The sequence below is a fragment of the Hyaena hyaena genome, unplaced genomic scaffold, assembly GCF_003009895.1.
Source record: "Hyaena hyaena isolate Hyena2069 unplaced genomic scaffold, ASM300989v1 scaffold_1362, whole genome shotgun sequence".
NCBI classification, from domain to species: domain Eukaryota; kingdom Metazoa; phylum Chordata; class Mammalia; order Carnivora; family Hyaenidae; genus Hyaena; species Hyaena hyaena.
Window position 1 is genome coordinate 44,735 of NW_024081995.1, and position 24,593 is coordinate 69,327.

Here is a 24,593-nt window from a genome sequence, read left to right on the forward strand (position 1 = left end):
GCATCCAGGTTCCTTGATGCTCAGGATATGTTCCAATGTGCTTGATTTGTAAGACAGTAAGTTTCTTTGTAAAACCTTTTAAGTATATCCTTTTGCAGTCTTTTGAAACTGCACTTAGGAGAACATCAAAGTATCTTCGTGGAGAGGGAGAGTGAGGTCTGGGAATAAAATTAGCTACTTGTTTAAGGCTATGGGTGTTTGTGAACATGCAAGTGTGCTTTAAATTACACATAATTTTAAACAACTGTGTAAAAAGAGTTTTAAAAGTTTAATGGTGCTGAACCATGAATAGGAATTAAAAATTCAAAAGGAAATACAAAACTATACCTTGTTTTTCTGCTTTAAAAAATAAGTTCCCTTCTCATTTGCAATTAAGATGGAAAGATTTGCATAAAATGTGTAAAATTAGAGATAATTGAACTACAGTAGCTATAAAAGTAGCTTTTCCACTTCAAAAATAAATCAGATGTCCACTAAAAGGGTGTAAGAGCCATGCCCCCCCTCCCCCACCTCCCTCTCACATTTGGGTCTCTGGTATTTTTCACACTTTTATAGCTGATTTTTATTGCCAAACAATCCTTGGAGTTTGTGGCAGTTTGGAGACAGCAGCTGGCCCAGGCAGGCCTGTTAACTCTGGCATGTTAAGGACCCTTCAGAAGATTTCAAATCCAGCCTCAGCACCCAGGTCAGTAGATCAAATCCAGGGAGACCTTAGGGAAGCTACAAATGGGGGTGGGAGGAAAAGGGAACATGGGGAGAAAGGAAGACAAGAAAAGCCAACGTACAGAAATGCCTTTAAACTAAACATCAATAGCTGTTTTTGTTTCCCCCGAACCAGCATTTTCCCCAGGGAACCTCCAGTTGAAAAGGGCCAGCCTGGAAGAGAGTGCGCCAATGATCAAAGTGGCCGCATATGATGGTCCCAGACTGATGCCTGTCTTCCCACTGAAGGAGACTTTCTTCCCTGGATGAGATCCAGCCTCCGCTCTGAAGGTAAGCTGGGGAGCAGCCCTGAGTAACTTCAGGAAACACATGCTGGGCCAATTCCCAGCGGCCCCTGACAGAGGTGGGCGTTGCCTCTCCCAGCGGGGGTCCAGGCCTGTGACGTTGCTCGCGCCCTCGGTGTGCCATTCATTTGCTGCTCTCCAGAGCCAGTTGTAACACTCCTTACTGGTAGGGTATTCTTTCCGGTGACTCATCTGTCCTCTTCCTCAAAACCATAAGCACTTCAAGGACAGAGACTATGCCTGTCTAAGCAGAGCGCTTGCGGGGAGGGGAAATTTCACAGAGATGAGAAGTGATATCGAAAGTGCCCACGTGGGGAAAAATGTTGAATTCTCAGAAATGTGACAAAGCTCTCAAAGGGATATAAATGGAAAAATGCTAGCTGTAGTTCTCTACCTTCTAAGGCTGAGTACAAAAATCACAGTATTTTTTTAAAAAAAGTCATCGTAATAAGTAAAAACAAAGATAAGTGGTCTCTTCAAGAGGAGTGAGATCTCTCATGCTAAGCCATTTTATCTGACCCTCGAACATCTGCTCCTGCCACGCCTATGTGTTATGCAATGGATCCCAGAGCATCTAGGAGGTATGTTAAAAATGTTGGTTGATTTGAACCCAGAGCCTTCATGGTCAGCTCTGTCTGGAGAGGCCTTTCCCAGTCATAGACCTGTGCTGCTAACACTCCTACTCCATCTCCATTCTATCTCTTTAAAATAAGTAACAGAAAAGATCCTGCAGTTCCCTTAACTCCTACCCTCTTTTGTAAGTTATTAGCTGATTTGATAATAGGGAATCAGGTTATTGATTTAGTGTGTGACCCCTGGCTGGTAGTGTGCTTGCCTTCTACTTGAGGTATCCTAGAGATGATATGTCAACTCCTAGTAGCACTTCTGATGGCATCAGAGGTCAGTGGCAGAGAATATTGGCAGGGTGCAAATATTCTGAATCTCAGCAAAACTTGACTACCCAGAGAGAGCTCTCTTCTCCATTTTTCCATTAGGCCAACCTGGATGTGCCCCCTGTTAGCCACAGGGATGTCCATTTTCCTTACACTATGGCATGTCCATTTCCCAAAAAGAATCAACATAAACATAAAATGACTTTTACATATCCTGTTTCCTATGCAAAGGTGTGTGGCTAAAACCTGATTCACATTTCATAACACATATAACATAAACATAACTAATGCGAGTGGCGTACGTTCATTCTTTATGTACTCCAACCCAAAGTTCTTAGCACGCCAGAGCAAAGAAGGTCTGGAAGTGTTCTGTGAAGTTGTGCATCTTGAAGAATGAGGAATACAGAGGGGCCAGAGAGGATGGCAGTGCTGTGCATGACATCTGGAGCTGGTCATTGGCACCCAAGGGTGAAGAGAGCTGGAATACACACCACCATTCCTTTCCTTGTGCCCGCTGGCATCTCCTGTGACTTCAGAATCTTTCTCAGCACACTGTTCCCAGAAGCAGCTAATAGAGGTTGGCCAGAGCAGGAATGCTTCTTTGGCACTCTTGATATTTATCATAGGAAAGTATGGTAAAGAGTGCTGGAAGTAGAATGTGCACGTTTCTGGATATTTTCTTCTAGTTGATGAGTATAATCTCTTCCAAACCTTGGGAAAGACTTGTGCTTTATAGATATTTAATTTTGTTATTTTCTTCCTAATTATATTCCACTACCAGCTTTTCAGCCTGTTTACATGGGTATGTAAAAATACAAAACTAGCTTCCATTTAAAGCGAGAAAAAAAAGAAAAAGAAGAAAATGAAAATATGTACCATAGGATCTTCAGAGCTCCTGCCAGTGGACCTCAGACTTGGATTTCAATTTTCTAGCTCTCTGTGATCAAAGACTGTCCTTCACAAACCCATTTGATGACGGCAACAACAAAGACAGGAGCCCCACAATGCTTGAGGTCATGGAGGGGCATCGTGGCACATTTGGGGCCACCTTACCTTCGTCTTCAGGGTCAGAGTGTCCCTGAGTGATTACTGAATGTCCCTTACCATCTGGTAGGAAATGACAGCTTAATGCCTTCTTTCCAAATGAGAAACTTCCACCTTCATGGAAGCAATATAAATTCTACTCAACTCAATATAAATTCTATAACTTTTCAAGAGTCTTTTTGTTTAATATGGAAACTTCAAGCACAGGACCCTGGGCATTTTCTTTCATCAGCATGATTCTAATTTTATCAGAGCACTAAAAAGAATTCTACGTGGCTTTTTTCTTGTCCAGTACTCCACTTGCTCTGAAGCACATTCAAAAGCCACCTCTCTGATTTGAAGACGTCTCCGTGGAATTATGTAATTGGACCAACGGTTGCCGGTTCTCCACACTCTTGCTACTTTGCGTTATTGCAGAGCAGACTACTGTTTTGCAGACCTTCCTTATTGCGTAAATGGCTACATTATCACTGTGTACACATTAGGACAAGCAAATGGGCCCCTTATGGCAAATAAGGGTTCAAATAACCCAGACAAGGTAGCCCAACTGAATTGAGGATTCACCCTTGTTACAACCTTACTGCTTTATGGCACATGAACTAGTGGAAGGGACAGACTGCTTCAAGTGTGCTTCTACTGATCCTGCTGGCAAATCACAGCTTTATTACAGTAATGAGCCTGACCATATTTCTGTGCTTATGCATATTAGGCACCAAATGTATTTTCTGGCCTGCCAGCCTGTGGTAGTAACTAACACGAGCAATTTGTCCTGGGTTACAGTGTGTGTGCATGCATTAGGTATGAGCATGTTAGTTGCTTTGGGTTATAAAATACTACATGTTTCATCATGCATATTTTTATATGCACAACTTAACTGTATGCAAAATAGCTTGGCAATTAACCAACACAACTTATTAGTTTACTACAAGATTATTGCATAAATATGTGAATTGGGGACAACCACAATTTCAATTTGGCAATAAAAAATCTTGCTGGATTATTAAATATCTAAAGAAAAATGGGATCTTTTTTCCCCCCTCTATGGTATAAGTGTTAAGGTTCTTTAAAAAAAATATCTTGATTCTTCTCCCATTTTCATTTCCATAAATAACCCTGAGCGGGACCTTTTTTGGGAGGCTGTGGGATTTGTGTGAATTCTCTCCTATTCATTGTGAGCTGACATTTGGCCTTCGACCCCATCAGCTTTCAGGCAAAGGTGAATGGTCATTATCGTAATTTCTTCCTCAGGATCATATTTTATGTATGCCAGTTATTGGGCCCATGATTATTAAAAAGTAACATCAGCGAAATTCAACTCAACCACTAAAGACAGTGTGTATCTTTCCTCTTCTGTCTTTCTGTTGACCATTGGGATCGTAGAGCTCAGTGCTGTTGGCTTGTGTTACCGCCTAGGAGACGTACAGGGCTTACTCCAAAAATGCAGACACAGGGAACCATGTCTCCCTGAACTCTTCATTAAAATGAACTCTTTCTCCTGCTTTGCTGCAAGACAAAAAATGAACAAAACATAAAGTATGGAATTTAGGATTGGTGCAAAATAAAGGGTTGGCTTGTTGGGAGGCTTCTGCTAAGGGAATGGCTGCTCTTGCTACTTCCGCACACGTCACATGTTGTAAGGTGTCAGAGAATTACTTTCTTCCTCCATTCAGGTTGGATTTATGTAAATGACTGCACAGGAGAGGTGGCTTTATTTAGTTGCTACTAAAGCTGGAATCATGTTGTACAAGAGCTGATAACATGAAATAACACGAAATAAGTGGGCTTATCCCTTCTGAAGCTTGTTTTACAGTACTGGTATTTCTCTTTAGCAAATCCTGATGCGTTTTTAAGTAATACGATAAAACAACATAAGTGTCTTTGTGGCTAAAACTGATTGTTTCAGAAGAACATGGCCGTTTTATTCTTGTCCTTTATCTCCCCTACGCTGAATTTTTGAAAACATGGCCAGCTCCCTGGCCTGTGTGTATATAAATAGGCTATTTGCGTATAGACCCCCCCCCCATAATCATTCATGCATCGAAGAGAGGGAGCATGGGAGGGAACCCCATGCTGATAATAGCAGCACCCCAAATCAATATAAAACCAAAACCGAATGTGCCTTTTGCAGTCCTGTCACAGATTAATATGGCTCCTGATAGATACTTAGTTGCCTGACAGTTTCCTCTGCACCTTCGCTGGGAAGTTGATAGAAATTACTCCAGCTGAATGCTTAAAGCAGATGTTATCCCATTAATTAGCTCTGGACCCGGGTACACTCGAGACTTTCCCATTTTCAGGCCGAAAGGAATTGGTCCCAGTGAGCGTGCTCTATATCCACATTTAGTATCATCTCATAAACAGCAGTGAAAACACAGCAGGCCCTTGATGAAGATACATTAGCTTATTTCTAATTTAAAGTTATGTTGCTTAACCTTAATGTAATTGGTCACCGGTGGCCAACTGTTTGTATAGTGTGTTGATGACCAAAGAGATGTAATAAATTATAAAACTCTCTGCTTAAATGGAGGGAACGACTGTTTTGTTAAAAGCTTTGCATGTAATAATGGTAAAATAATTACACCTCAAGCCGAATAACTGTGAAGCTGTTAATACTAACAACAGAGTTGTTCTCAGGATAGCTCTGTTCATCCCCATTTAAAAGAAGTACGGAAACCTGGCTCTTAGGTTTAGCAAAAGAGTAACTTTGAAAGTTCAGTCTCACCTTGATTAAAATAAATGGCTAAGTCGTCCTGTTATCTTAGTTGGGGATGATGGTGATGGGTAGTAAGGTGGTGGGGTGAATTGAAATAACCAACTAGTATGGTTAACTAGGAGACAAAAAGCACAAACCGGTTCGTAGTCACTGCCAGACACGTCTTTAAAGAAGACTTGATTAGCTGCTGGAAAAACTGGGATAATCATCAAATGTGAAAGTAATTGACACAACTTTAATGTTTAATAATGAATAGCATGCCAGGGGCAAAATAAAGGGAAACTGTCTTCTTTTCTCAGAACAAGTTCTGACTTAAAATGTCTTAGGCCACATATAGACAGCGATCGCTCGAGGTTTGTGAACTACAATTCTAGGGTTATAATTAAAGTTATAAATATGGTGAAAATGAAATCACACGATTAACAATATTCAATCTATCAGGGGTAATCACACGATTAACAATATTCAATCTATCAGGGGTAATGATATTCATTCCATCAGTTTTCTGTATGTCCCTGCAAAATCTAGTTCCCCTTCCCCTCCCTGTTAAAGGCTTGTGACTTATTTTCAAATGCAAAAGTGAAATAAACAGAGTCGTGTTTCTGTCTGGATGTGTGTGTGTGTGTTTTGTGGTTTTGTTTTGTTTTGTTTTTTTTCTGTCCCGGTTGGACTGTGTTCACTAGCTTCACTGTTAACAAGTAAGAAAAGTAAAGTTTTTGCTTTTCTCAAAAGATAGTCCTTTTCTCTAAATATTTGCATTCTGAATTTGGATCACTTCCAAAAGGTACTTGCTTCACAATAGAGAAAAAGCACTTCTCTCCCTTCTCACATTACATTTCTTAGAAAGACCTTCCAATAATTTAAACTATTTACAGTACCTCCAGGTCATTATTTCCCCTGACTCCACTGAAATACCCTGGGACACTATTTATGGCTGACTTTCTGAGTTACCCCACAGGATCAGTTTACAAAACGAGACTTCACCATGTGAAAGTCATTATTTTGTTTAACACAACTTACAATGTTAAGGGATTCCACCCCCCTTTTCTCTTAATTTGCCACTTTCACACAAACACTGTCATGACTGGTAGTGTCAGTTATGAAAAACCCAGGAGCTCAGATATGAAAAGGTGTACTCTTCAGGGCCAATATATCAGTCTTATTTGGAGCTAATTCACAAAATCAAAGATACTGATCCGAAAACAACAGGAGAATTAATGGATTTTTTTTTCTTCCAGGAAAAAGGGGGGGGGGCGTTGCAATGAGAAAAACTTTCTATGAAATTAACAATTCTGCCTTACGGATAATAACCTAACAGACACTTCTGAGCAATCAGAGGACAGTGTGCCATGCCACGAAGACTGTGCTAATTGAAGCTGGAAAAGGGGACATCTTCAAGTTTGTACAGAAAACAGTTGTGCTCAGGGAATAAGTTCAGAGCTACCCTTCTTAATGGTAAAAATGACTCTGTGGCTGTTCCAACTAAAAATCAATGTGGCTCACAATTTTAATAAGGAACATGAATCTGAAAACGTGTTTAGTATCAGGTTATATAAACACACCCTAATGAGATACCATAAAATCCATCACATTAAAGGCTGGTTTCCTGCAAGGTATATTAGCTAAAAATGCTCCATATATTAGGTCAGTATACAACAGTACACATAATAAAGCAGCTCTGTCAAGATAAGATGCATGTTTTGCCCCTTAAAACTGTTATGTTTTGCACATTTTATAAGGTTCCTTGAATACATGAATAAGATAAGTTATTCCCATCTCTTTCTTAAGCAATCTCAGAAATGGCTATGACCTGAAATTGGAATTCTTGTAAACACCCATCCGAAGAAAATGTGTGCAGCTCTGTCTTAAAGAGACGGTACATGTTTAATTATCCCAACTTCTTCTAGCAGAATACTATTAACATGCACATTAGCATCATCTCATTGGTTCATCCTGCTGCTCCACCTTAGGGGCAGCAGTAGGAGCTAATCTTATTGCTCCCATGCGCATAATAATGAAATTTGGTCTTGTCTCAAGGCAGCGTTCTTTGGTCTAAAGTACAGCTGGAGACATTACTGTTCTGGAAAATTTCTGACCGATTCCTTGTCAAAGATAAAGAAATAAAATAAAATATAGTCCCAAACAACGATTGTGAAACATACTGCTCTTACCTTGGGTATCAAATATGAAACGATTAAAGATACGGATGACTTCTTGTTTGAATAAAGACAGGAGTGGAAGCTACATTTGTTGATACCCATGTTTGTCTACATACCAAGGAGCACACCCCACATGTAAACTCCAGATAATCAGTGGATACCAATGCAAGTTCTGCTTCTGAACGCTATCTTCGGCTGTGTATGGGTGGATTACAAATAAAGCAAAGCCATAGAGAGAACCCTTTTTCTCATGTCTTTTTCATCCGTTTTCCAAGAAACAATGACAAGATCTCATGGAATATAAAATACCCTCGCCTTTTTGCATGCAATGGTGGAAAGCTCTAATAAAAGAAATATGCATACACTGCCTAGCACACACAGAAATACATGTGAATTCAAGGCTACTGAATTAAGGGAGGTTGTTCCAACATTTCCCCCACTGTCCATTATTTGTATTCAAGGTTTTTGAAATGACATTGTAATCTGATGATGCACCAGCCTATTATATTGTCTAGCAGGACAAATATCCTTGCGTTTTCTCTGTAGAACTAACACAATTTTTCCATGTCAGAGGTGCATAATATCCTGGCGGTCATAAGGAATGATGCTATTAATCCTCTTGGGCAATCTCCAGGTCTGATTATTAGGGAAATAAATTTGCATGCTGCATATGAGCTAGGTGAATCACCGAGAGCACAAATTATATTTCCTGACAGCAAGTTAGAGGATGGAGCCGTGTCGCTTTTTTATCTTTCCCCCCCTCTGAAAGCTATAGAATTTCAATTCATTACATGAGATTGGTTAGAATTCAAGTCTCTTTTTAAGTTGATATTAAGTTGAGTCTGTTATCTCTGTGAAGGCTGGTAGGTTCCCCAGAGTATCCACCTAATCACTACTTAAAAAAATCGAAACGTATAGTTAGTGTCATGATTTAGGTACCAGAGCTCCTTTATTTATCAGCACAGAGTGAGATAATTTCAATTTGAGCCTCCATAGCCCTCATGAATTTAACTGACTTGAAAGCTTTTCACCCCTGCTCCTTTTCTCCCTCCCCCTTTTGTTGCATATTGTAATAATAGTTATTCCGGGCACCTTCCTTTCTGCCATGCCAAGCATTGCGCTGGGCTCCTTCCTCCGTCGGAGAGACTCGATTCCCGCCAGCCAAGCTTGTGCACACAGCCCCGACTTCTCTCTTCACATCTGACTGCCTCCTCTTTGCCAGCAGTATTGCCAGGCGTGTCTGCATTCAATATCCATGATGAATGTATTTTTATTATTTCCAGGGGTTGGCATCTGAGAAACCTTTTTGCATTATTAAATTTGAGCAGGGAGAATGATAGCAAATAAGAGCATAATAAATTGCTTTATGTCCTAATGTATTAATTAAGCAGACATTTATTATAATGGTTGTTTTATAGACCCATTGTAAAAATGTATGATTGTGTGGTGATACTCTTAGCTGGAGCCACATATGGTGACTCGGGTGGATGGATGGTGACGTTTGTCAGATTGGAAAGGGTTCACCATGTCCGGTCTGCAAATCCACGAGGAAGCAAAGGAGCTGGCTGGGGTGTGAGTTTGGTGAAACAGCATCACTAGCATGCAGGCAGGTCAAGAATCCTTTCATTATTATTGTGGTTACATATAAAAATAAAGAATACACATAGCACCCGCAGTAAATACCTTCTGTTGTATAGTGCTTTATGGTTTTTAAAGTACCTTTACAGATGAACGCACCACAAAAAGATACACTAGATTACAGAGCCTACCTTCAATTCAAAATTGTGTATTATTACCATTGTTTGAAACGGAAATATGTGTACGCTTTGGAATAATAAGAATAATGGCAAATCCACAGAGCAGACAATTTGGGAACACATAAGATCTAAGTGTTTCAGATTATATTTATCTATTCAGAGCGAACCCACAGTGGCACATCTCAGAGGGTTCTATCATGGCCTTCTGATTACTTGAGCCACGGGTAATTGTCAGAAAAACAATTCTCTCTTTACCTTGCTTCTCCACAGTGGGTTAAGTGATTCATCTACCATTTTTCCAAATAAATAAACAAACAATAAAAGGTTCCAGCAAAGTCTTCCATCACTTAGCGTTCCCATGCAGTCAGTATGGTTCCGGGGCAATCATTTTAAGAACAGAAACACCTACTATATCACAGGTGTGCTTAGTAGGCACATGGCTTGTGATTCTGCATAGTCAGAAAATAGTCTCTGCATTTAAGAAAAGGAAGTAACAGTTGGAAGGAATTCAGGGAATGTCCGTGGGGAGGGATGCCTGAGGTCTCAGGGGCTGTTTCCTGTCCCTCGTATGGGGGACTACTTTTGGCTTCAAGTAGTAGTGTCTTTCAGTACTGTTTACTTTAACCCCTGCCTGACACTGGACCCTGAAGCAGGTAATTAGAGGTGATTTGTAACAAGCTCAGAAAAGGACATGAGATTAGAAGCTAAAAACACCTACAACCAGTTACTGCAAATAACACAAACCAAACCCATTCTGAGAGCCCTCCTAGACCCCTCTCCTCGGGAATTCAGCCCTTGTGCTGGCTGCAAAGCAGGTGTCAGAGTGACTAGGGAGGGGAGAGGAAGAGATGGAGAAGGGACGAGGCTGGAATATACTGATCACTGAGCACAAAGGACAGGTCTTGAGCCTAACCACTGGCCAACCATGGAAAAGAGCCATAGAGGCTTTGCACGGTGCATCCATGAACCAGTAGCCAAATGACACACAATCCTGAAAAACACTGCCTCCCTCTGCGTGATGTGAAAATAGTCGCTCAATTCAGTACAAACACATCAACTTGACAAGAATCTTTATATTTAGAAAGTAATAAAATCTGAGAGATCATAGTTTGCTCCTCTCATACCATTTGTTCAGATATCATGTATAGGTTAGAGAAGGAATTTCCATTCCTTAATGGAGAGCACCCTGCTAGGCCCCTTGTTTATGCGATTTTCCGTGGTCCACCCATGGCCTTACATGGAGGGAAGGAGAGTGGGTTTATTTCAGATGTGAGGATGCTGAGGTCTGAGCAGTTAAGTCAATACCTAAGCTCAGAGCTAGGAGTTAGTGGAGCTGGTGTCCAAATATGGTTCTGATGCCTAAAGTCTTGTGTTCTTATTCCTGGGCCAATGTTTCTCCGAGAGAGAGAGAGAGAAAAGGGAGAAGGAGGCAGGAGATGAGGGAGAAAGAGAGAGGAAAAAAAAAAAACTGGGAGAGAAGAGGGAGGGAAAGAAGGAGGATGAGAGAGAGAGAGAGAATTTGAGTCTTCTAAATGAAAGGGAGAGAGAGGTAAATTTGATCTTTTCATACTTCTGCTCCAAACGTGAGACTCGGTGCTGTCTTTACATCTACAAGAATCGCGTGTAAACTGTTTCTATTTGCTCTTGAGAATTAAAGGAAAGAGCTTAAGATTACATGACTCTGGTCATCGCCTTTCTCAGAAGCGTTCTCAGGCACAGAGCCTCTGAAGCTGCATGTCTCTGGATGATGATATTTTGACCCAGACAGAGTCAGGTGTAAATTAAATCTTGATCTTTACTGCCTATAATGTCTTCGAGAAAGCCATTTACCCTTTTGAGTGTTTGATTATTATTATTATTGTTATTATTAATATTATTATACTTAATAGACTCCATTGTAAAACCTCATGAAGCACAGTAAATTCTTCCAGGTCTCTGGTCAAAATGCAAATTTGTATAGTCCAGACCATAAACCAGGCAGAATCCAATCCTCCTAGGTCGTTAATCGACCCAGCATTAAAACACTACACTGATTGGCTGAGCCCAACACACTGAGCGTAAAACTCAATGCTGAGAGTGGCAGTGATTAGCCTCTCGCCGTGATTGTGTGGAATCTGATAACACGTTTGACTATAATCATGGTCATTTCCATGCTTACATTTATCCTCGCCTGTGCAGTGAGCAAGAATCTTTACTTCAGTGTTTTCCCATGAGCCCCGTAATTACTCCGAGAGAGAAATGGTACTTTCTTTGACATTTTACAGATGTGGAAACTGAGTGGCAGAGATTTGGAGAGACCTGCCCAATGCCACCAATAACTAACAGAACAGGACCTGAAACTCAAGGCCTTGTCTCCTTGTCGTGCTCTTTCAGGTGCTGACACTTCAGATCTTAGGCTGAAGAGTTTAGAAAAAAAAAAAAAAGAAGAAGAAGAAGAAGAATGACATACTTTCTACCACGTTATTCAGTCAGCATGAGGAACTAGAGAGCACCAAGTCTGTATAGGGTCTGGATCCAGAAGGTAAGTTGATCGATATGTCTTTAGCAATTGTACAATTAGCACAACATTAATGCCACTTACATTTATATGGGGCTTGGATTCCAACCACAGTGCACTTGTTCTGAAAACAAAGGCTAGCTTTGCAGGGTTTTGCCCAGGGCCCTGGCATCCACCGGGGAGATGGCAGTCTCTGGATAGCTTCTGTGCAGTGACCTATCATGACAAAAAAGGAATTTCACACAGCCCAAGCAACTGACAGAACAGCTCACCTTTCAGGGAAAATGTAATATTTTCTGATAAGCAGCTTATGCTAGTTTTCTTAACAAATAGCCCGGAAGCATTTCTGTCTGTGGCATTTCTAGATGTGATAAGTTGAAGGGAACCCTTCTGACCATGCCATAGTCAGGCAGGCCCTTTTGGTTCAGGGGACAGCTATTTCGAAAGATGTAAACATATGGCAATTTGAAAGTGATATAAAGTAATTGATCACGGAGACAGCCCAGAGCATGCATTGTTAACAAAAATACATGTCCCTGTTTATGGAGTTGTAAACAGAGGAGTATATATTTATTGTTGGAGGTAGAGGCCAAAGCCCGGGGCAAGATTAGGTCAAAGCCTTGTCACTTTTGCACATGGGCATGCGTAAAAGCTATGCACATATTTTAGTAGTGCTTTTTTCTAATGCGCGTTCAAAGAACAAGGGACAGGGGCTACACCCTCCTGTTCTGGGTTTCATTTGCTCGACAAGGGAACTTAATGAGGTGATACCATTACCATTTTGTGAATGAGGAACTGAGGGCCAGGAAAAGTCAAGTAGCCCGCATTAGAAAGCTCATTAACAGCAAGAGCTACCGTTTGAAACGATTTCTGACTCCAAAGCCCTGGGTCTCCACTACACCATCCTCCCTCCAGAACTGAAAAAGTGAGGTGCATTGTGGGGCACGGGGCTTGCTCAGATCTGCTGGTTGGTGTGAAAACCTAGGGCTATTCCATCAGACCACGCAGGGATGAGCACCGTGGTATTTTGTCCCTCTCTAATTATACGCCAAAGAAAACCTAAGGAGGTACCATATCTCCTCCCATGTCGGAGTACCACGGGCTTGGTCAGGCTCTGGTAAAAGATGAAGACAATTCTTCGGGGAAATTTCCAAGTGACTTACAGCCTTTGCATTGCAAAGAACGCTACGGTGCCTACAGAGTTTGCTTTCATAAATTTGGTTGCAGGCTATTTTGAGGGAAAATGCATCCCATCTTCCCTTTACCTTGCAGGTATTCAGTAACTATTAGACCACATTTTAAAATGAATTGTGTGCACGGATGTTAGAGAGGGTTAGACTCTCTGAGCTGCCACCAGTGACATACGACTACAGTGACAGACAGTCAGCAGTATTCAAACTGAATTAATCAGAAAACACAGCCTACTTCAATGTGACGTTTAGAAGGAGGAGGAATAGCTACTTATTTACCAAAGGGATGTCACTGAACCATCTTTCTATCTGGAGATAGCCTATGGCTACAGAATCCTTTCAAACCAGCAGTAGACCGAGAAACTACACTCAGAGCCAGGCCTTTCAGGCCAGTGGCTCTTGTTCTCTTGTCTCATTCCTCAAGCTGGCCCTGGGTATTTTATTTGGGGCAAGGCCATGAGATGAAGTGGGGGCTTTGTGTGCCTTGTATGGGGACCGTGTGGACACAGAGAGCCTTTGGAGGTGGAGGCACTTTCTCTGATCATTCTCCAAAGTAAACACGCGCATGCAGCACCCTGCAAGGAAGGAAACTTGGTAATAACGGCGATAGCAGTACCTTAATTTTACAAATATGTAATGCTAATTATGCAAACAGGTGAGAAGTCTGAAATCTCTTCATTGTGTGTGTCATCCAATGGAAATATTATGTGGCCCACCACGACATCATACAGTAATAATGTTATTTCACACTGGCTAGTTGACAAGCGCGGGCCAACGCTGTCTATCAAATAAAACTGTTGTGCCAGATTGTATCTTGGCGATAAATAGAAGAGCCACTCAGAGTCTGTTTATGTATTAATCACAGCATCAGACTCACATCGCCCTAGATACATCCTTTACTAGAAAATATGAAACTCTTCTGGATACGAGGTGCCTTCACTAGGCCTACTGCAACAAAACACCATAGGCGGGGGGCTTAAACGGCAGAACTGTATTTCTCACAGTTCTGGAGGCTGAAAGTCTGAGATCAGGCTGCCAGCACGGTCACAGTCACCTTCCTGCTGTGGCCTCACATGGCAGGGAGGGAGAGAGAAAGAGAGAGAGACCTACCTCTGGTGTCTTCTCTTATAAAAATTCTACCCTCATGACCTTATCTAAATCTGATTATTTCCCAAAGACTCCATCTCCAAATACCATCACATTAGGGGATTGAGCTTCAACACATGGATTTTGGAAGCATAATTTAGTCCATAGCACCAGAGTATGGCTGACAGCACCCCCAGTCCTCCTTTGCTCACAAACTTCTATTTAAGCTCCAGGTTAGGTATACAGTAATGAGTTCTTAGAGTTGGTTCCACTTTTTCTAAGCATAGGGAATCATCTTGCTGTAACTCCCCAAATTGTGTATGCTCCTCACACTTACACAAGTGAGACAGACACCACGCAAATTTGTCATGAAGGCAAGGAAACTACTTTGCACCCAGGACCAGTTAGATGTGGTAAGACTTGTGGAATGGTTATGACATTTGTCCCGATAAAAAGTGCTTTGCTTCTAGAACTGATCCAGAATAACACCGCTCCTACTTCCTACCTAGTGCTTAAGAAATACTCTATTTTTTATTTTTTTTAACATTCTGTAATAGTCATAGTGAGTAAGAGTATTCACATCTCAGTGCCAGAAAGGTCTAGGATTCTAGTCTGAAACCAAATCTGTGACAACATCTGTTAGACACCTGAAGGCAACACCAATGGTTTTTTTCACCCAGTTAGTATTGGAGTATTTCAGTTGAGTGGTTGAACTAAAAATGCCTTCAGTCCTTAGGTGATACATATTTAAGTGCAACTCGAAGGTGGAATTTTTTCTTTCCTTGTTTCTATCTCTCCCTCCCTCCCTTCCTCCTTTTCCTTTCTACCTTCCTCTCTCTCTCCTCTCCCTCCTCTCCCTCCTGCCCTCCTTCCTTCCTTCATCTTTCAAGAAGCTGTAAAAAACCTAAGGGGCTTATACCACTGAAGGAAGAGATTATTGAGTAATTACTATCCACGACTGACTTGTTAAGAGCTTGGTAGAACTTAAAGGCTGAGTCTTTATAGCACAACATGAAGAGGATATTTGGTAATTATTATTTAATTTGAACAATCTTTGCCAAGAGGTCCTTTTACAATTAATTAGTCTTCATTTAAACACAATTTCATAAGTGGACCTCCAAGTATCACCTCAGGAGAAAAATTCAGTACCAATAATGTTACTTTTATCAGGAAATATCATAATGGAATCTATGACATGGCACAGATAATTATCCATAACCCCAAAAAGCAGCCCTTAATGTTCAGAATATCAGTCCTGTATTTCTCTTTCACTCTCTCTAACAAAGAAAGATAGAACATTTTTGACACCTGTATAGAAAGATTTAGTAAAATGTTTCAGTTAACGTAGAGTAGTTTTGCTGTGTGCCTTGAATTTAGAAAATGCTGTTCAGTTAACTTTTCAAGGATTTATCAGGGAGTTTCTTCTGTAAGTTTGTAGTACAAAGACCCCTCAGTCTGATTTGTAGGTGATGCCAGGATGGGAGCAACAGTTCCCTTGTATACATTTTAATTTGGCTCAATTCATTTCAGCTCCCTGTGAATGTAGGTGACACATACTCTGTTGCAGGCACTGTGCTTTCTAAGTAATAAGCTCATGCTAGATAGCAAGTGCTTTACAGACAGGAACCAGATCTTCATGGACTTTGTGTTCCTGATGCCTAGCAACAATAGGCAAGTGCGAATGAGCATGGTGCGTTTGGGGAACACGGTCCTGGATGAGGCTGGACAATGAATAGGAGAGTAATAAGATTCAAGACCACAGAAGGTCTTAAATACAGTCAAGAGAGTCTAAAATAATGACAAAGAAACCAGAGAACATTCCTGCAGTAAAGACTTTAATCCACATAATATCCATGCTATTATTGAGTGCCATTTATCCAATTGGCAATTTTTGTGTCTATAAAGAGTGAGATAGTAAATATTTTCTCTTCGGTGGCCTCTCTCGTTACTCCATGCTACAGCCATTGTAGCAAGGAAAGCAGCCACAGACAATATGTAAGCACATGGTCCAGGCTGGATTTAGCCCGTGGGCTATGGTTTGGCAACTTTTGATCTGGTTCTAAGTTTGCTACTTTTTTTCTAACAAACGATTTTTTGACTGAAGATTTCTGAATGACAAGAGCAGTCCTTAATGAATAGTGTTATTAGTGTTTTTCTTTATCACACACACAATGTATGGATCACCAAAAAAATAAATGACAGTAAAACTCAGAAGTCACCTTACCGTCAAAGCCTATGTTTGTCATGCTCAAGTGGAATTATAGGAATATGGATTGAATGGTGGAGCGAATACTGCAATAATCCTACCAAAAACAATGTTCAAACAGAAAAATTGAATTTCAGTGACCCGGTTAGACTAATTTCAAGTCAAAATATCAAGAAACCACTCAATTCTCCTGAGACATCTGGATCCACTTCCAGATGACACCCAGCATGAAGACAAAGACAAGCTGAGATCTTTGACCCATGCCAGGCTTCCTCAAACATGAAAACTTGAGTCATACAAGGTATCTGGTCGGATTCTCAGGTTACTCTCCTGCCGACCCTGTCCGGTCATGAAGGGGTCCGAACCCTGGACTGCACTGTGTTAGGAAGTAACTCAACCCGCTGGTAAGAGTTTTTCAGAGCACAGTTGTAGCCCTGGGAGCCAAGTGTAAACAAACACCTGGAACTTCTACTTCCTTCCAAATACTACTGTTAGAAGGCTTTGGCACATTTGAAAACATAGGGGTAATAATAACAATGGCCCAGCAAGAAGCTGACTGTGGCCCTCTGGGGTAGTGAAGATTGAGCCATGCTTCACTTCCTGTGCCTCCTCTCCTCCACTGGCTCCCTGAGCATCCCTTCTGCCCAGGCATGATTTTTCTCTCTGTAGTAGTTTCTGAGTATTTGAATGGTAGATCACACACCTTTAAGGCTGTTATTTTCAAGTTTTAATAATGTTTTGCAACTCACTTCCTGTTTCTCAGCTGCCAACCTTGCCAGAAGCATTCCTTGTCAGGTACTAATTTGGGTGACGTGACGACCACTTGATCTAAATTTTTGGTGGGTAATTACTGAGTCAGAAGTGAGTAATTTTTTGATATCCAGTGGCAGTCAGAAAGGTGGGTATTTTACTACCCACTCATTAGAGATTCTCCAGTAGTGAAATGTCCTGGATTTTGCTCTGTTTGCAGACAGAAGAAAAATCTGACTGCTCGAATGAAAAGTAACTTCCTGCTTATTTTGGCAGCACTTACAGGGTGTATTGAAGTTTTTTTATTGTGAACCTGCTGCAGAGTTCTACTGTAGCTGCAATATTAATTTTGTATTGATCAAAGTCTCATGAAATGACTTTCTCTATTTTTTGTTATAAAGATCTTGCATTTAATTTAAAGAATAGTTGAAGATATTTCAGTGATGAAGGATTTAAGAAATAGTAGAAGTCCTCAGTAGTGAATCTTAGTACTTGAGAGTAAAGAGCACCATCCTTTCTGTGAAAGTGCTAGCCCTTTTCATGTAATGCTTTTAAGTGGATACCTTTCATGTTTCTAAAATTTTTCATTTTCTATTTCTACCAGAAGAAATGAACAATGGAAATGTTTAGGGTGAGAAATGAAATATCACTTAACCTTCAAACAAGTTCATATACCCATTTATTGGAAGCAGTAAAGTGAAAGATGACATTTTTATTGTGGTAAACTTCTACTTTTAGTAACAGACATCAACATATCATATCATATCCCTATAAATTGAAGCAGAAAGTTGAATTGACATTACATGTACTCAATGGTTTTTTTTTGTTTTGTTTTGTTTTGTTTTTGCCTTTTAATGATGTCCTGAGATTAAATTACAACTTTCTGCTATAATTAGCTCAGTGCCCATTTAGAGTCACATATTTTTTAATACTTGTTTATTTATTTTGAGAGAGAGAGAGAATGTGAGCAAAGGAGGTTCAGAGGGAGAGAGGGGGAGAGAGAATCCCAAGCAGGCTCTACACCCAGTGCAGAGCTCGATGTAGGGGTCGATTTCACGACCATGAGATTGTGACTTGAACCAGAATTGAGTAGATTCTTAACCAACTGAGCCACCTGGGAGCCTCAAGAGTTACATCTTTATAATGCAGCTTCAATATTGAGCATTCTATGCACAGAGATCCAGTTTAAAAGTGAAAAAAATAAAGTCTAATTGATCTGAATGAATTATTTTAGAAATATTGATTTGTGTTGAATGATTCTGTGTTAGTTTCCTGTGGCTGTTGTAACGAATTAGTACAAAAACCTGTGTGGTTTAAAGCAACTGAAATTTATTCTCTCATGGTTCTGGAGACCAGACATCCAAAATCTATACTGTTGGGTCTAAATCAAGATGTCAACAGGGCTATGCTTTCTGTGGAGGCTCTAGGGATAACCCCATCCCTTGCCTTTTCCAGCTTCCTGTGATTGCCAGCCCTCCTTGGCTTGTGGAGACCACTCCCACATGTCTGCCTCCATGGTCACTTTGCCTTCTCATTTACCATATGTGTGTGTGATCGCCCTCTGGTCCCTCTTACCAGCTACATCTGATTGCACTTAAGGCCCACCTGGATTATCCAGGGTAATCTCCCCATCTCATTCGGACTATTAATTTAATCATATCTGCTAAGACCCTTTTTTGATATATATATATAAGATAACTAACAGGATCCAGGGAATAGAATGTGGATTTCTAGGAGGAGGGTGTTTTGTACCTGACTCCAAATGCTTACTGAATATTGATACTGTGCAATACAGAATACCATTTACATCCTAATTGCAGTACTATCTTTTGCAGGGGTTAGGACAAAGTAAAACTCACTCTCACTTGAGAATAACAGAGGTTGTTAAAGAAAGGGAAGTACAAATTATGCAAATAGGTATGGGTTTTTAATGTGTGTGTGTGTGTGTGTTTTTTTTTTTTTTTTTTTGAGAGAGAGTGAGTGGGAGAGGTGCAGAGAGAGGGGTGGTGGGGCGGCCGGGCGGGGAGCAAATGATCCAAAGTGGGCTTCACACTTACAGCAGTGAGCTAGACGCAGGGCTCAAACTCATGAACCGTGAGAGCGTGGCCTGAGCCAAAGTCAGATACTCAGCTGACTGAGCCATCCAGGTGCCCTGAAAATGGGTATGGATTTAAAGTCAGGAATAAGGTTGAGAGAAATTCCTAGTGAATGGAAGATTTAGATGGAGGCTGTAAAGGAGAGAAGCTTGGTATGTAGGTTTTGGCATTGATTTTGAACCTTGGATTCTAAAATCAGACTCCTGGGTTTGAATCCTCACTTTGCTTTTTCCAAGATGTGTGTCTTTGTCTGATCTCTCTCTGTAAATCAATTTTTTCATATTTATAATGGAGATATGAGTATCTAACTCATAGGGAGTTTGTTATAATACTTAGGGCATTTAGAACAACAGTTAAATATAAGTTGCTATTATCATTCTTAAATGTCTAGCATCTCATGTTTATTGACTTAATTGCCCCAAATCCCTTCAGAAGTATGTAAGGGTGAAAGTATTAAATGAGTTACTAGGAAGGACTAAGGTTTCTCAAATGAATCATCTTCTTTATTAATCTCGGGCCAGCTGTATTTCTCACAGAACCCTAAGATGAAATTGTAATGACAATACCCCGTGTAGTCTTTTTACCTACAAAACCTGCAAGTAAGGAGAAAGTAAATTGCAGCAATTCCGACATCCACATTCTTTCACTATTGTGTCTTATAATCACTGCTATGCCATCATTTAACAGTGAACAATCTTTTTTTCTTAGTGGTATATGAAATAATGGCAAATTGTATAACCATGGCCCTTTAGGTCCTGTCTTATGATATAGGTGGGGAGACTGAGACACTGTGTGCTTTGTTCAGGTTTGTCAAAGATCCAGGTTTAGTGATAACACTCAATTTCTGGCTCAGTTGTGTATTTTCCTCTCCAGACCAAGCCTCTTGAGTGGTTTCTAAAAGACCCTTCGACTAGGGAAGAGGCAGCACAATAAAGCAAAAAGAACACATGCTTCAAGGTCACACAGCACTGAGTTCATATCCAGACTCTGTTGCCTGTGTGATGCTGAGCAAGTGGCATGTCCTCTCTGAGCTTCAGTGAGCCCATCTGTTCAAAGGTATTGATAATACATTTCTCAAAAGGTCAAGGTAAGCATCTCATCAGTTTCCTATGGCAAATGGAGAGGCTCACCAAATATTCTATTTGCTCCTTGAAATTAGGTGGTGCCATGTCTCTAGCTCTGGTCTAAGGACTGTATGTGCCACTCTGGGCCAAGGCACCCAAGAGCTGGTGTGCAACACTTCATCTGCCTCAGCCCCTGAGAACCTGATGGATCGTATGTTCTATAAGGTGCAGTTCATCCTCTATTTCTGAATAATTCGGGGGGGCATATCCCAGCCCACCCCCAGACATTCACATAAGACACAGAGCTGGAGAAAGAGGTAACCGTGTGTTCTGTTAACCTGCTGAGGTCTAGAGGAGGTTGCTTATTTCTACAGCATGCCATGGCTGTATTCATTTCACAATGCTGCATAACAAAGGACCACAAACACAGCAGTTTTGTGAACACAACACACATTTATTTTTCAGTTTCTATTGATTAGAAGCCCAGGTTTAGAGGGACCATATCCTCTGCTTAGGGTCTCACAGAACTGGAATTGAGGTTTTCGTGAGAAGGCAGGTTCTCATCTGGCATTAGAGTCTTCTTCCAGTCTTATTGGTTGTTGAGGGAATTTGTTTCCCTGAGTTCCTAAGACTGAGGTCTCATTTCTTTGCTGGCTGCTCTCAGCTCCTGCCTTCGTTACCATGTGGTAGCTTCCACCTTCAAGCCAGCAACAGAGCATCACGTCCTTTACTTGCTTCGAATCGCTGGTTTCCTCTTTTGTGGCTGGTCAGAGGAAACTTTCTGCTTTTAAAGGGTTCATGTGATTAGTTCAGAGCCACCCAGACAATCTCCCTATTTTAAGGTTAATTGATTTGGGGCCTTAATTACATCTGAAAAATCCCTTCTCAGCAGTACCTAGATTAGTGTCTGTGTGTGTTCACCAAGGGGGTGGGAGTCCTGGGGATCATCTTATAATTCTGCCCATCACAACAGGATATGTTAATTTACAAAATACCACCCACCTAACAGGTGCTTAATAAATATGAACTTTCTTATCACCACACTCCGATTGGACATTTATCCACAAATCAGTATTTCAGAGTATTTTTTAAAAAAATTTTAAACACGGAAATATCACAAAAACGCATCCTCCTTGTGAAGAGTTGTAGTTCTTTCCCCTCTTGTAAGAGGAAGAGAAGCTCTGTTATCAGTTTGGTGAGAATAATATCAAACTGTTTGCTATCATTTATATGTATGGATAAATATCTGTACTGAACAAAGAGTATGGCTTGATGTGTGCATGTGTTTGAGGTTTTGAGTGTGTGTGTGTGTGTGTGTGTGTGTGTTTACATAAGTGGCATCGAACTAAATATATGTCATGCTTGCTTTTTCACAGAAGAGCACATCTAGATGTTTCCATACTAAAGTATATGGACACATCGTAGTCCACAGGTATTCTACCTGTTGCATCAAAAGATTTTGGTAGGCATTTAGGCTGATTCAAACTTTAGCTTCACAATAATTGCATAATAAGCATTCATGTATAGGACTCTTTGTAATCACGTATGAAAGTTTCTCTAAGTTAGATGGTGAAAAGTGGATTTGCTGTGCTATAGCATACATATTTATTTGTTTGTTTATTTAGGGAGATTGAGCAAACGTAAGCAGGAGAGGGACGGAAGGAAAGGAAGAGAGACTCCCAAGCAGGCTTCATGCCCAACACAGAGCCCAAAGTAGGGTTTGATCTCATTACCATGAGATCATGACCTGAGCTGAAATCAAGAAGTTGTATGCTTAACCGACTGAGCCACCCAAGCACCCCAACATATGTATGTTTTAAATTGTGATCAGTGTTGGGGTGCCTGGGTGTCTCAGTTGGTTAAGCGTCTGACTCTTGGTTTTGGGTCAGGTCATGATCTCACAGTTCATTAGCTCAAGCCCCAGATCGGGCTCTGTGCTGTCAGAGTGGAGCCTACTTGGCTCCACTTCTCTCTCTCTCTTCCTCTCTCTCTGGCCTCCCCAGCTTATACTCTCTCTATCTCAAAACAAATAAACTTAAAAAACAAATAAATAAATTGTGATTAATGCTGTAAAAGTGGTCCCCTAAATGTCTGTAATAATTTTACTCCCACCAGCATTGTAAAGGAGCACCTATTTCCACATACCGTCACCAATATTTGATATTGGTCACAGTTGTTAATACCATTGCAATTTTATGTGTGACTGTGATATCTTACTATGGTTTGGGGATCATTCATTGATAATGTTTCTTTTTTAATATTTGAATTCTGAGTAACTTACAAGGTATTGAACCACTCACTCTCAGCACTGTGACAACAGGTAGTCTTTATCCAGTGTGGTTTGATTTCCTGGATACTCACCTTCTAATTCTTTCTTTGAGGTCTAAGAAGGACCCATTTCTGTTGATACTCTTTTTTATGTCCTTGAGTTTCCTTTGAAGTCGTTAGCATTTTGGAAAGTCTTAGCCTGGAGATAGGAAGAAAGAGGGCAGTGGGAGTTAATAAATTAGATATATTAATGATAAAAACCATCATCGTGCCCCTGCCCCAGATGGATCTGATAATATTAATCATCAACTATGCTCATGTGCATGTGCTGTGCCCATGTGATTTCATAAAGATACCTGTAGCAGCAAGCCCAGAGCCACCATAAGACTAAAAAGAGTGAGAAGGGCTTTCTTTGTAATATGCATCAAAGGCAGCATTGGCTGGTCCAATACCAGCCTACCGTTTGCTTTCTTCTACTAGTAAAACTCTTTCAGTGAATATGGAATTAATGGGGAAAATATTGATTTGGGTTGTTAATTTGCTTTCAAAAATTGAGCTCCTGCAATCTTGGAAGAGTAAGTCTAAGACATATCTGTTTATCCATTTATTCCTATTAAAATGGCACTTCTAGAAAATATTATCTGGTATTAATCAGGTGAATGGTGTTATAAATGCCAGGCTTTATGTTTATTATACTTATTAAACTGGTCCTGATATCTCATAAAAATAAAATAAATGGCAGGGTTAGAGATGGAATACTTTGTATAATTCTTCAAATCTTTAATATTCTGTTTATTAAGTTTTTATTGAAATACAATACATGGAGGACAGAGTGAGTGAGTGGAGTCTCAGAGCTGAATAGCAGCTGAGCTTCAGCAGTCCTAGGAGAAAACATAGTCCTGCTTTTTTTTTTCCCCCCCTACAAAAATCTCTTAGACTTATGAAGTCGCTCCATTCCTGGAGATTTGCTTTTCAGAACTAGGAGGGGGAAAGTCACCTTTTCCTTTAGGAAGTGCTTTTGTTGAAGAAGAAGCACAGACTTCGCGATTTTCCCATCATCAGGAGTTGATTGCGTTTACCATTGCCACTTTTGCAGAGAGACAATGTCAGCAGTGGGAGAAAGGAAGGGAAGAGAGGTTTATAAAGCACATGGGCAGAGACAACAGCCAGGACAGAAATGACAATAACACTTGCACCATCATTCCTTCACCTAATAGTAAAAGTGCTGAGCACGGTATATGCCCTTGCCCTGCACCATTTGGGGACAGAGAGCAGGTAAACTGAAAGGAGCACCTGGAAGAGGAAATTCATGGCAGGTCAGTTGAGTGGAAGGCTAGCTCTTTCATGGGCTAGACACAGGAGCCGCCCTGTTGTTAAACTTGCAAGTAACTTTTGCTGTCAGGGAATCCAGCCCTTGTAAGTGAATTATTTAACTCCCTGCACCTGCTTTCACAACTGGACAGTGTTAATATCAATGATTTTTTTATATCTCTTGTATATTAGAGAACAGAAGCTAATTATGACCAAGCAATTTGAAAGCTTCTAAAGTAAAGCAAGATATTATTAGACTGCTACTAAAGTATTCCATATGTACCTAAAATCTGAATGGGCACATTTTTTTTTTTATTTCTTCCTAATCTACATGTCAACTTTGACCTAGACAGAGGAGTAACATGTAGAGGAGGCACACCAGGTAATTGCTTTCATGGGACAAGAAGAGAACCTATAGAAATACTTGCTGTGTCTATGACTGGGTATGGAGACTACATATTCATTTTTTTTTTTTTTTTTGTAGAAGAAGTCATTGAAACTGAAAGGAGAAAAAGACTGCATTCACTGAGAGAAAGAATATAGAGCTGGAGC

General features: G+C 40.6%; 1 long non-coding RNA gene across 2 annotated transcripts in view; it reads left to right on the forward strand.

Moving 5' to 3' along the window:
• Positions 1 to 24,593, forward strand: part of LOC120225268 — a 154,995-nt gene that overhangs the window by 19,388 nt on the left and 111,014 nt on the right. For both annotated transcript variants that reach the window (XR_005526773.1, XR_005526774.1), the window contains exons 4-6: positions 556 to 685; positions 839 to 993; positions 11,947 to 12,094. This is a non-coding gene — a long non-coding RNA (uncharacterized LOC120225268). The remainder of the gene's footprint in view (positions 1 to 555; positions 686 to 838; positions 994 to 11,946; positions 12,095 to 24,593) is intronic.